Genomic DNA, 12,689 nt, shown 5'->3' with positions numbered 1-12,689 from the left:
GACTGCTCTTCCAAAGGTCCTGAGTTCAATTCCCAGCAACCACATGGTGGCTCACAACCATCTGTAATGGGGTCTGGTGCCCTCTTCTGGCCTTTGAGCATAGACATAGACAGAATATTGTATACATAATAAATAAATAAATATTTAAAAAAAATACCTTTGGCTGGGCGGTGGTGGCACACCTTTAATCCCAGCACTTGGGAGGCAGAAGCAGGCAGATTTCAATGAGTTCAAAGCCAGCCTGGTCTATAAACTGAGTCCCAGGACAAAGTTACACAGAGGAACAGTCTTGAAAAACTGAAATCAATCAATCAGTAAATCACTCAATCAATCATTTTTTTTGACAGGGTAATGGTGGCACATGCCTTTAATCCCAACATTTGGGAGGCAGAGGCAGGTGGATCTCTATCTGATTCAAGGCCATTCTGGTCTACCAAGTGAGTTCCAGGACAGCCAGGGCTACATAAAGAAACCCTGTCTCGAAAAACAAAACAAAAACAAAAGCAGCAAACTAAAAAAACCAAACCAAACCAAACAAAAAACAGAGAGAGAGGGGGGGGGGAAGAGAGGGAGAGAGACACTAAGTTGTGTTGTTGAATATTTATGTAAAAATGTGTTACATTTGTTTAACAATGTAAAGATGTATTGCTTTGTCTAAGGCACCCAACTGGCCTAATAAAAAGTTGAATGGCCAACAGCTAGGCAGAGGAGTGATGGGGGGGCTGGCAGGCAGGAGGGTTAAGTAGAAGGAATCTAGGCTCAAGGGAGAACAAGAAAAGAAAGAATGAGGGAGAAAGAGAGGGAGACTCCCAGGGCCAGTCAGACAGACAGACAGACAGGGAAGAAGCAGGAAAAGTAGGACGTACAGAATGAAAGAAAGGTAAAAATCCTGGAGGCAAACATAGGTGAAGGGAAACAGGTTAAATTATGTTGTAAGAGCTTGTGGGACACACATAAGATAAGGCCGAGCTTTCATAACTAATAAGTTTCCGTGTCATGATTTGGGAACGGGTTGGTGGCCCAAAAGAAAACTGGCTACAAAGTCAGACATGCTTTGTGATCCTGTAATCCCAGCATCCAGGAGGCTGTGGCAGGAGGTTTGAGATGAATTCTAGGCCAGCCTGAGCTGACCTACAATGTGAAGCTGTTTCAGCAAAAACTAACCCCTGGGGTTGAGAGCACTGGCTGCTTTTCCAGAGGACCTGGGTTCAATTCCCAGCACCGACATGACAGCTCACAACTGTCTGTAACTCCATCTCCTGGGAATCCAGTGCCCTCTTCTGGCCTTTGAGGGCACTCACATGCACATGTGTGTACATATATATAAACACATACATATATAAAAATAATACATCTTAAAAAATAGCAACAGAATACTTAACACTTGAGTTGGGAAGATGGCTCAGATGATAAAGTACTTGCCTTGCAAGTACATGATTCTGAATTTGAACCTCTGAACCTGTGTAAAAAAAAAAAACAAGCTGCTCAGGCTAGAGAGATGTCTCAGAGGTTAAGAGCACTGGTTGTTCCTCCAGAGGTCCTGAGTTCAATTCCCAGCAAACACATGGTGGCTCACAACCATGTATATTGAGACTTGGTGCTCTTGTCTGACATGCAGACAGAACCACTGTATACATATCAATCAATCAATCAATCAATCATTAAAAAAAAAAGAGCGGCTGTGGAATGGGTAGGGGTATATGTAACCCCAGCACTGGAGAGATGGAAGACCATGCAACCCCGGGGTCCCGGGGTCCAGTAACCATCCAGCCTGACCTCACTGGGGAATTCCAGAACAATGAGAGACCCTGTTTCAAAAGAAACAAAACAAAACAATAACAACAACAACAAACCAAGATGAAGAACTCGTGAAGACCGGAGTGTGACCTCTGACCTCCATAGGCACATGCACACTTGTAACCCTCACATGCATATGTACCTCCAGACACACAAACACATGCACAGTAAACAAGTGCAGAGGTTAACCCCCTCCAAAAGGGATGACAGTCATATACAGGCTGTGGGCCATAGACAATGTCCTCACTGTCCAGAAAGCACGCAATGCTTAGCGTGTGTCTCATGTCATCTGTTAGGTCTCCAGCTCCACGGCTTACACATTGAATGTCTGCTTGCTGTATATGTAATTATCAGGCACTTGGTTATTCTTGGGGGGAGGTCCTCACCTCCATGTGCCCTCAAGGTGCTGAGGGCAGAGCAGACAGAAACACAGCCCTGTTTGGCCCTTTCTCTGTGTTGGAACGTCCCTTCCAGAAGGTACAGGTCTTGTCTGCTGTACAAAGTCCTTGAATCAGTGGGGTGTGGTTGTTGTGGCATTCAGTGTTTGTTACTTATTTAGGTTGTTTCAACCTAAAAGAATTAAAACATTTTCTATTAAAAGATGTAATTATTATTAGTGCAAGTGTGGAGGTCAAAGACAACTTTGCGGATCTCTCCTTCCACGCTTACGTGGATTCTCAGATTGAACTCAGGTCACCAGGCTTGCATGGCAAGTACTCTTCCTCAGTTATCCAGCCCCTATATTTGATATTTGAAAGCCTTTATTTGGCATGTGTGCATGTGTGCACATGCGTGCATGCTCATGCACATTGCAAGTGTGCATGTGTGACAGGGTGCCTATGTGGAGGTTGGATGATAACTTTTGAGAGTTGTTCCTTCTACCATGTGGATTCTGGGGATTGTCACTGGTGTCCCTCAGGGGACCAAGCTTGGCAGCAAGCCACCTTTACCAGTTGAACCTTCTTGCTAGCCCCTGTGTAGATCAGTCTGGCCTCAAATTTATGGCAATCCTCTGGTCTCCAAAGTTTCGGAATTACAAATATCTATCACACCTGTTAGTTTAGTTCTGGGTGTTGAACCTGAAACTTTGTGCAAGCTATGTCCCCAATCTCTGTGATGCTTTCCCTTTTTTTGGTGGGGGGGTACAGAGGATCTTATGTAGTCCAGGCAGATCTTGAACTTACAATGTTCAAGAACTTACAATGTTCAGCTGAGGCTGGCCTTGAACTCCTGATTTCCCCGTTTTAATTTCTCAAGTTCTGGCATTACAGGAGTGTTCCATCACACCTAACTTACCAGGTCCCTTATGCTTATACTCTGAGGGCCCATATAACTAATCTGTATGCAAGTGGAGTGGGGGGAACCGCTCTATTTATTTGTGCACGCACTACAGAGTCACCCCCGTAGGTGCTCTTTTAATTGATTACGAGATTATTTATTACGCATATACTGCCTAAGACGCGACAGCCTACTTTGTGCGTAAGCGGTAGATAGTTCCTGCGTCCGTTTGTTTTGCGCACACGGCGCAATTCCCATAGGGCTGCTTGGTACAGGGAGTAGTGAGTTGCTCCGTATCTGTTATGCACACCCTGCCCAGGTTCCAGGTACTTATTCTGCTCGCCCGCGGGGTAGATGTTTTCTGTATTTATTTCTGTTAGGAACTGCATTTGCAGTGTAGGTCCCGGGAGCTTTCTCTGTACATGTGGGCAGTTTGGGTGGGGGTGTGGCATTTTTCTCACATCGCAAGGATCCAGTGTGTACACTCATTATACACGGGAAAACAGGAAAACCTTCTCAGTAACAAAGCAGAGGGTGGTGGCTGCTGCTAAACAGCCGAGGTTGCCCAGCGCGTGCCCGTTGCCGTCCTCCTCATCCTCCGTTTCCTCCGCATCCCTTCCCAGGTCTGGGCACCGCTGACTTCTGTCCTCCTTGCTGCACTTTCATGCCCCAGCCAGCAGGGGGTGTAAGCCTAGAGCCCTCTGCTGACGCTGCGAGGACCTTCCCCTGGTCCCTGGCTCTTTTCCTCTGGCCTCTCTCAGAGGCGTGCTGTGCTCCAAGAGAGATCCTTCCGTCTGCTTATTCTCCGTCCCCTCATACTCCCCCGCCCCAGTGTCCTCTGGACTTGCTTGTCACCCCTCTGGGTCCAGCTGTCGTCCCAGCCTGCCCCTTCCAGCTTTCTCTGGGCTCTGTCCCTGTGTCCCATGCCCCCTCTCTCCCAGGGCTCTGTTCACCAGAGAGCCCGGTCCAGTGTCGATCTCCATCTGGCATTCTCTGTGTCTCCTTCCGTGTTTCTCCTTTCTGGACGGCCCATGACTGTGTGTTTCTCAGCGTCACCTTCCGTCTCTAGACCTCGGTTTTGCTGCGGTCTCTGGCCTTGACCTTACTTTCCGTGTCTTCTCCGCGTCTGTCCGCGCCTTTCTGTCTATTTCTTAGCACCCTTATGCTTAGTTGTCCGTCTCTTCCTCCCACTAATCATTTGTTTCCTCATCCTTCTCTCACTTTCACGCTCCGGAGCCATTTTCCATGTCTCTCTATCTTCTGGTCTCTGTTGGGGTCTCTCTCGTGTTCGTCTTGCTTTTATTGGCTCCCATCTCTGATTCCTCCGGTCTAGCTCTCCTCTCTGTATCTTCCTGCCTCTGCATCTCTCTGCCTCTGCATCTCTCTGCCTCTGCCCTTCACTCTCTTTAGGACTCTTTCCACTTGTTTGACTCTTGTTGACTTCTCTTATCTCTGTCTCTATCTCTTTTGGGGGGTCTCCCCCTACTGCTCAGTCTGTACGTGCCACTCTCTGTAGGCTCCGTTTTTGTGTGAACTTCTTGTCTCTCATCTCTCCCTTAATTGTACCTCTTTCCTTATCTCTTTGTCTCTGGGTGTCTCTGGTTGTTGGCGCCTCTCTCTGTCTTTATGTCCCATCTGCTGCCTGCTCACCGACCCTAGGTCTGTATATCTCTGAATATCTCTGGACCTCTCTCTGCCTCTTGCACTACAACTCGCTCTCTTTCCTTCCCCTTCTCTTTGTCTCTGGGTGTCTCTCTGTATCTCTCTCTGGCTTTAGGATCTCTTCTTGCCTTTGAATCTCTCTGCTGAGTCTCCACTCTGTCCCTCCTTTCTCTTTTCCCCTGCGTCTATTTGTTTTTTCAGTGTCTCCGTGTCTCATCACTGAGTATCTCTGTTTCTGTCTCTGTGTCTCTGGAGGTCTCTGTGAGTCTCTGTGCCCGAGGGTCCCCATCACCCTGCCTGAGAATATTTGATTCCCTTTCTGTTCACTACCTCTCTTCCTTTCCCAATGTCTCTGTATCTCCCCATGTCTCTGATATCTCTGTGTGTCTCTGGACTTCCCCTCATGCCGCTGTCCCCCTTTACTTCTCATTCCTTTCCAGTCTCCGTGTCTCTGTCTCGGCGTATCTCTGCGTCTCTGTGTCTCTGTGGGTCTCGGGCCTCTCCCTGCCTCCGTGTCCCCTGCGCTCCCCGCCCTCTCCCTCTCCCTCTCTCCCCCCTCGCTCTCTGGCTCGCGCTCTCTCTCTGAGCATCCTTGGGCCCGGGGTTGCCATGGGGACAAGGTGGGAGCCGGGGATGGCGCGCGCCTGGGCTCGCGCCGGCAGCTCAGGCGAGGAGCAGCGGCCAGAGCAGCGCCAGCAGCAGGCAGCGAGCGGGCGCGGGAGCGGGAGCGGGAGCGGGGGTAGCGTTGGCGGCGGCGGCTCCTCCTCGGCCATCCCCTCGGAGCCGTGCAGCTGACGCGCATGGCGAAGACAGCGGCGCCTACCGATGGGAGCAGCGGTAAGGCAAGGCGGCGCGGCGCAGCCGGGCGGGCGGGCGGCGGGCAGCCTCCTCCTCTCCCCAGCTCGCCTGCGCGCCCGCCCGCCCGCCCTCCCTTTCTCCCTCTCCCCTCGCAGCCCCTGCCCGCCCGCCCGCGCCGCGCTCGCCCTTCCATTTAAAAATCTTTAAAACTTTGCATATTAATATCTGCGCTTTGCATAATCTGACCCGCGCTTTATTGATTGCAAGAAGCTTAATGCAGCCGGCTCGGCCTATTGCAGAGAGCTCTCCGGGCGGGAGCCGGGCGGGCGCCTCTCGCTCCGCACCGCGCTCCGGCTGCCCGCGCTTCTGCGGGCCCCGGCCCTCTCGCTTCTCTCCCGGAGCCCGCACCAAGGCTTTGCCCCCTGCCTGGGTATTTTTATTATTTGGGGGCGAGAGTGTGTGCGCGAGATCGGCTTGCTGTTGGTGGCAGTGAAGGAACCGAAGGAGAGATATATGGGGGGGTGGGATGGGAAAAAAATGGGGACTGAGGTGAAGAGGGAAGAAAAAAAAGGAAAGAAGGCAAAAAGGATAGGGAAAGAAGAGGCGTGGAGGGGGAAGGGGGAGAGAGAGAAGGCAGCCGGCGGAGGAACGAGCTGAAAGGACGGACGATGAGCGAGAGCCGAGACAGAAGAAAAAGGAGGGAGGCGAGGAGCGCATACTAGAGAAAGAGCCGGAGACAGCCCCGGAGCTGGCGAAAGAGACAGGCGGCGGGCGCTTCATCGTCGCCGTCCCCCAGGCCAAAAAATAAAGAAAAGAAAAAAAGGGGGGGAAAAAGCACACCAATAAAAAGATGCTGAAAACAAAACACATCGCTGCTGGGGCCACCGAACACAAAAAGGAGTGAGCTTGGAGACGCAAGGCGAGGTGGCATCCGCTCCCGGCTGGCCGCGGAGCTTCGGAGAGGCTTCCAGGGCTGGGTGGGACCCCTATTTTAACGCAACATTTGAGGAAGGGGTAACTGTGAAGAAAATGAGGCGAGAGGGTTCAGGGCTGATGGAGGTTTGCATGTTTTTTTTTCCTCTCCCCCCTCCTTCCTGGGGGTGTGGGGGCCGGTTTAGTGAGGTGATGGTTGGTGATGCTGTCTGAAGCTCCGAAGCAAGCAGGGTGCATGGGGGGGAGAGGTAAGGGCGCTGGGAACAAGAAAAGGCTGGGGGTGGGAATGGGGGGAGTGAGAGAAAGGAACGGGGTGCCTTGGCCAGCAGGATGGGGAGGAAATGGGAAGTGGAAGCTGCCGGGATGGGACACGGAGAGGCGGTGGCACCTCTCAGGCGTGAAGAGAGGTGGAAAGCGGAATCAGGGGCCCCGGAGTGGATGTTAGGGAGCCGCAGCGCACCCCTAAGCTCTCTGGGCAAAGTCTGTAACTTGGGGGAATCCCTTTGACTGCTTCTCGGTCCCTTTCCTTTTCTTCCTTTCCTGGCTTTTCACACGTTCTTTTCTCTCCTTTATATCTTCTCTTTCTCATTTTCCAGTTTTTCTCTTCCTCTTCTCACCGACAGCCTTCTCCCCCCGACCCCAGGTTGTCTTCCTTTTCTTTCTCCATTCTCTCCACCAGCTTTTCTTTTTTTCTTTCTCCGTTTCCCTCCCCCTTATTTTATTCTCTCCTCCCTGCCACTCATTTCCCCTGTCCCCCATCCCCTCTCCCCCTCCCCCAGTTTCAGTTATTCATCACTTTTGCAGCATCAGCATTGAACAGGGTGCCAGGGAGAGGGGCTCCATGCAAAGCCAAAGATCCAGCAACTTCGCACCAGAGCCTAACCTCTGTGCCGGTTTTGCTAGCTGGGGACTTGGATCTACCCTAGGGTCCTGGGGCCACCTCCTATTTCCGTCTGGCCTCTGATAAAGTCTTACAGAAGGCTCATTGGGGCATGGGAGGGGGAGGGGAAGACCCTAAGTGAGGGCTTATCACTATGGTCCTAGCCTTACTGAGAAGGAAGGGTGTGGGCAGAGAAGAAAATGACATGGAAGGGAAAGGGGGAGGAACTGGGAGCTTGGGGGGCATTTATCTGAGCGAGTCCACAGAGCTTTGGAGTCTCAGGTAAAAGATCCCAAGAGGAAGGCTGTGGCCTGCCGACCACTCCCCACTTTCTTCTTCCATGCTTGGGCCTATGGAACTAGAACCAGCAAATCTTACATTTAGAGAAGACTCCAATCAACTACTTAACTCTACAGTTGTAGACTCTAGCCATCCCGACAGGTGAATCTGTTCCCCCAACCCCCAGGGTGCAAAGGGAGGGTGAGGTGTCATTGCTTGGCGGGGGCCTGGCCTGGCGTGTACAGAGTCAGACCATGGCGGCAGCGTGCGTGTGTACAAGGCCCTCCTGGTAAGGAAGAGGTGCTTGGGACGGGCTAACTGCATGTAGGCTTCTGGAGCCTTAGCAGAGTGAGAAAAGCTGGAAGTAAAGAACAGAATTGTGACGTGGTTTTAGTGGGGTTTGGGTGCCTAGTGTCCCCATTGTGGGTGTTCCACATCCAAGAGGGAGTCTGACATGTCTCCCAACCGGTCTCTCTCTCCTTGATGTTTTTGTACCATCCGTTATGTGTGCATGTGGGAGGCCCTCTCTGGCTCGTGTGTGGAAGTGTCCACGAGTGTGCAGGGCCGTGTTTTAAGGCTAGCATCAGTGATGGACACAAGACACTCTTGTGTGTGGTTACTAAGTCTGAACGTGGTGTGTGCACGTTAGAGTAACGTATGTCAAAGTGCCTTTGCTCACAGAGCTGTCCTTAGTGTTGTGATTGCTACTGTTGGGGGTCCCCGTGTGTCTTGGATAAAGGGGTGGGCAGGTTTGTGAGGCGAGGTCTAGGTGGAGCGTGGAGGGATGTCTTGCTTGCTCACGGAAGTCGCGAGCATCCGGGTGGCTTTGACAGCATGCTTGCACAGCATCTTTTAAACTGGGTTCAAGAAAAAAAGAAAGATGTACCCTCCCATAGTTGCCCTCCCCCAAAAAGCCTTTCTTGCCCCTCCATAGTAACAAAGTATTCTCATGTGCAGGCACTGTGTCCGGTGGCCTGAAAGGAAGGAAATGGATCAGGGCCTCAGACAGCATCTCTAGTTGTTGGTAACGAGATTCTGTCTGCTTCCTGATTTGTAGGTAATGCTGGACAGAGACCCAGCCACACACGTTGGAGACACCTAGACCCCTGGTTTTCGGGATGCTGTTGACCATCCCTCTGGCACATTGCCGGGCTGTCCTTGGGGACACTGGTAGCCTCACTGTACGTCAGTCTTCATAGGGAAATTGGAGTGTTCAATGTATCGCGGTGGGAAAGGACTCAGCCACACTGAGTGTGCTTTTGTGTGCATTTGTGTACACGCCTGTACCCAGGTTGTGTGTTCAGGAGAAGTTGTTAGTCTGCACACCCTAGACATTATCGTGTGAGTGAGATTTTTTTTTTCAGTGGTCAGTCCTGGCTGCCTCCTACCTGATTCACAGCCACTCCCTCCTTACATTCAGGGCCTATGGGGAGAAGCCCCTTCACCCATGAAAATAACAATTAATCTGGGGCTTGTCCCATTTGCACCCCATTGGGTAGGGCTTTTTGTGGCCCTAGTGCACAATGATAATGGGGGGATGATCCACTGGCGGCAATGACAGATGTCCATGCCAAGAGCTGGCCGGATGGTGCTAGGTGCCAGGAATCAGGTTTCCACTCCAGCATGTACCGGTTAATCTCCAGGACTTATCAGGATAGAAGTGGTTGAAAAACCCGGGTAAGGAGAATTGGAGAATCGTTAGAAGCGGTGACGGATGGGGCGGGGGGTTCCTTAAGTGGCTCTGTCCTTTCTTATAAACGTGCCACTTACTGCGTTTTCTTTGGTTTATTTCCCATATATTAATATTAGTAATAATAATAACAGTGGGTCCTCACCCGGTTCTCCTGGAAGCCCCGGCAGGTAACCTCTCTTACAGATGAAGAGTAGGACATTCATATTATTAGCTTAGTCTGTAAGTTCCCGAGCTGGGGCCAGAGTCAAGGGCTTTTGTCCGGAGGGGTCTCTCCCAGTCCTCCTCAGCTGTTCCACTGCCATTTCTTTTGCTGCCTTAGACCCTTCCCCACTTCCTCGCTGCCCCGAGAGACCACAGACCTGTCTTCAAGGACCTGTCAGGTGGATGGATGCCTTATGTGACTCCGTGAGGGTTGGAAGACCTGGGTCTGGCTTTCCATGTGGGAGGGAAGCTGGAAAATGAGCGGGCTGAACCTGCTCAATCGGACGGTGTACAGAGGAGTTCCAGGGTCCTCTGATCCTGCCTCCTGAGCACAGGACCACTTTCTCAGGAGCAAGTGGTGGTGTTGGGAAACAAATATGCCTTCCTTTTTCTTGTCGCTCACTCATCTCCCCGTCTTTACTAGATCCTTCGGGCAGGCAGTTTCCCCAGCTCTGACACATTCAGGAGGCTGGAGGTACCCACCTCACAAAGGCTTTGCCTTCAATAGGTATTTGTTGAGTGGCAAAAATCAGTGTGTGGATGAAGCCTAGTGAGCTCCCCCAGGTAATTAGAAAAGTAGCACGATTATTCTTGGCCTAAAAATAATGGTTAGGCACCAGCTACTGACTCAAACAGAACCTGTCCTGGCCCTACACTGCGTTCCAGTGTGTCATGCCTGACTGTGAGCACAAATGGGGTCCAACTAGCAGATGGGGGCGTCACGGATGCTTGTGCATTGGGAAGGGAGAGCATGGCCATAGGAGGTGTGGGGGGGAAGCAGCTCACGTTGCAGGCTTGTTCTTGGGACCTACCTGAGTTTGGTCTCCTGTGGCAAAGCCTCTTCTGTGGAGACCTAAAAGATGCTCTGATAAGTTTAATCTGGCTGGTAGTGGAGCATCACGAACAATCACACACACACATACACACGCGTGCACATGTGCATGCGCATGGCTTACAACAATGTTCCTTGGATACTCAGAAAGTGTCATGTGTGAACACGAGAATGGCCCTGTGTGTACACCAACAGGAACAATCGTCCTGGTGTCAGTTCAGAACACTACTTCCAGAAATGAACAAGGAGGCGGTGTACTTTTTAGCCTTGACCCCAGGATCCTGTACCAAGCAGGGCTGTGGCCCACACAGGCATCAGACTAGGCCAGGGACCCTCCCCCACCCTGGGTGTGGACTCATGTGGCATTCATGGACTTAATCCACCGCAGTGAGGCCAGGGAGGCAGCATCTGTCACTTTCACAAACACAGGCAGCAGAGTCTCAGCGACAGACTCCACTTGTCCACAACCTCTCAAGAAGCCGACATCTATGCTGTACTGCCCCTCTGTTCCTAAGACAGAGAGGCCCTCACGGTCCCCGCATCAAGTGCAGACCGATGTACCAGACCACCCCTGCAACTAAAGCATGCGTGTGTACACACACATGCATATAGGCATATGCAAACATGCACACATGAAGTATAGCTCTTCCATTCTACTCTCCATATGCAAAACCATACACACATGCACCCTTTGACTTTTAACTTACAATTGCTGACATCCTAACCTTCTATTTCTCTCTCTCTCTCTCTCTCTTTCCCTCTTTCTCTCTCTCTCTCTCTCTCTCTCTCTCTCTCTCTCTCTCTCACACACACACACACACACACATACACGCACACACTTCTTTTGAGTGAAAACACAACAGTAGCCATCCCACCACCCATACACACATACCTCTAAGCTGATTCACACACACACACACACACATACACACACACACTCAAACACACCAGAACCACTGTGGCTAGCGGTCATTGAAGGATGACAGCCTGAACAGTGTGCTGAGGAGGGGGATCGCCCTGAGGCATGGGCTGAGGGTCATACAACAGGGTACACCGGATTCCCTTGAGGCAAGAATCAGGCAGACCCCGAAAGGGCTCCGATGGTCCGGATGGTTCTGCCAGGTAAGGGAGATTCAACAAATGCAGGCCAGAAGCAGGAGGCCGCTAATGGCCGAGGCCGCTGATGGCCGAGACGGCTGGTCAGCGAGGAGGGGAGGCTCTGCAATTGATGTGACTCAGGGCTGGACAAATGATGGCGCATTTGTCTGAGGCTTGCCTGGGGGGTGGGCATAGACCAGAGACCAGGCAGCCTCCCTCACCTTAGTGGAGAAAGGGCCAGGGCAGGCTTTGGTGCCGCAGGGTGGGTTCTCTGACCTGGCTCCACCATGCAGTCTGCATCCCGCCAGACGTAGGTGTCTTGGAGTCTTTGTATGTGCGAGGATGCTTGTTTGTGCACACGGATGTTCACACACTTCTCGGCAGTTGTCGTGTGCGTCTACCTTCGTAGAACTTGGTGTCTTTGGCCCTCTCTGTGTGTATCCCTGCATGTGTGCCTAGCCCACCTACAAAGTGCCCGGGGACATTTCAGTTGGAAACCGGGCCACCTTTGTGTCTGTGTATCGAGTGTGTAGGGACATTTCTCACCGGACACTGCGTGTGCTTATACAAATGTTTATGTATAGTTTGGGCATTTACATAGATTGCATTGGTGTGGAGGTTAGGGTTGGGGAAAGAATGAACCTGGCTCCGTATTCTCAACTCACTATGCATTTGGTGGCCCACGAGGCTGGTTTTCTGCATCTGCTTGTCTCTGTCTCTGGATAGCAGGAGGTGGGTGGTAGGTGGGCTTGTATGCTTTCCTGCTTCAGAGTTTGAATATCTATATCTACAGCTATCTCCCTCTGGGTATGGCCATGGGTGGGGTGGGGCAGACTAGGATGAATGGAGCATCTCCCTGAATCTCCTCATCCCTCTGTAGGGAGGTCATGCAATCCACACTGGGCTCGGATGGGATCCAGTACCCAGCACAGTGCAGACCATTCCCCTCCTCCCCCCTCCATGACCTTTGAGCACAGCAGCCCCAAATACATATTTATCAGAGGGGCTGTGGGGACCAGCCCCTCCCCCACCACTCCCCTCAGGGCCCAGCCTGCCTGGCTGCAGAGAAATTAACCTTGTGACACAGGAGCTTGCTGACACCGGGGCCCCCTCCCCATCCACACAGTGCATGTGAGCTTGGGTGAGAAAGACAGAGAGGAGGTACTTCATCCATACTGGGAAGATGGCAGCAGCTGGAGGAAGAAAGGCACAGAGTTTCCACATGCCTGTAGCGCGTG

At 51.7% G+C, this 12,689-nt stretch overlaps 1 protein-coding gene across 7 annotated transcripts in view; it reads left to right on the top strand.

The window, feature by feature from the left end:
• The first annotated feature begins 5,343 nt into the window (after nucleotides 1-5,343).
• The window catches only part of Pou2f2 (POU class 2 homeobox 2), an 85,856-nt gene continuing 78,510 nt past the window's right edge, over nucleotides 5,344-12,689 (top strand). For 6 of the 7 annotated variants that reach the window (XM_026786319.1, XM_026786320.1, XM_026786318.1 and 3 more), the window contains exon 1: nucleotides 5,344-5,574. The gene's annotated coding sequence lies outside the window, so the exon portion shown is untranslated. Of the gene's footprint in view, nucleotides 5,575-11,280; nucleotides 11,476-12,689 lie in introns of those variants that run through there. The other variant, XM_026786317.1, reaches the window with a different exon arrangement.

The sequence above is a fragment of the Microtus ochrogaster genome, linkage group LG4, assembly GCF_000317375.1.
Source record: "Microtus ochrogaster isolate Prairie Vole_2 linkage group LG4, MicOch1.0, whole genome shotgun sequence".
In the NCBI taxonomy this organism is placed as follows: Eukaryota; Metazoa; Chordata; class Mammalia; order Rodentia; family Cricetidae; genus Microtus; species Microtus ochrogaster.
This window is presented reverse-complemented; position numbering and strand designations above follow the sequence as displayed.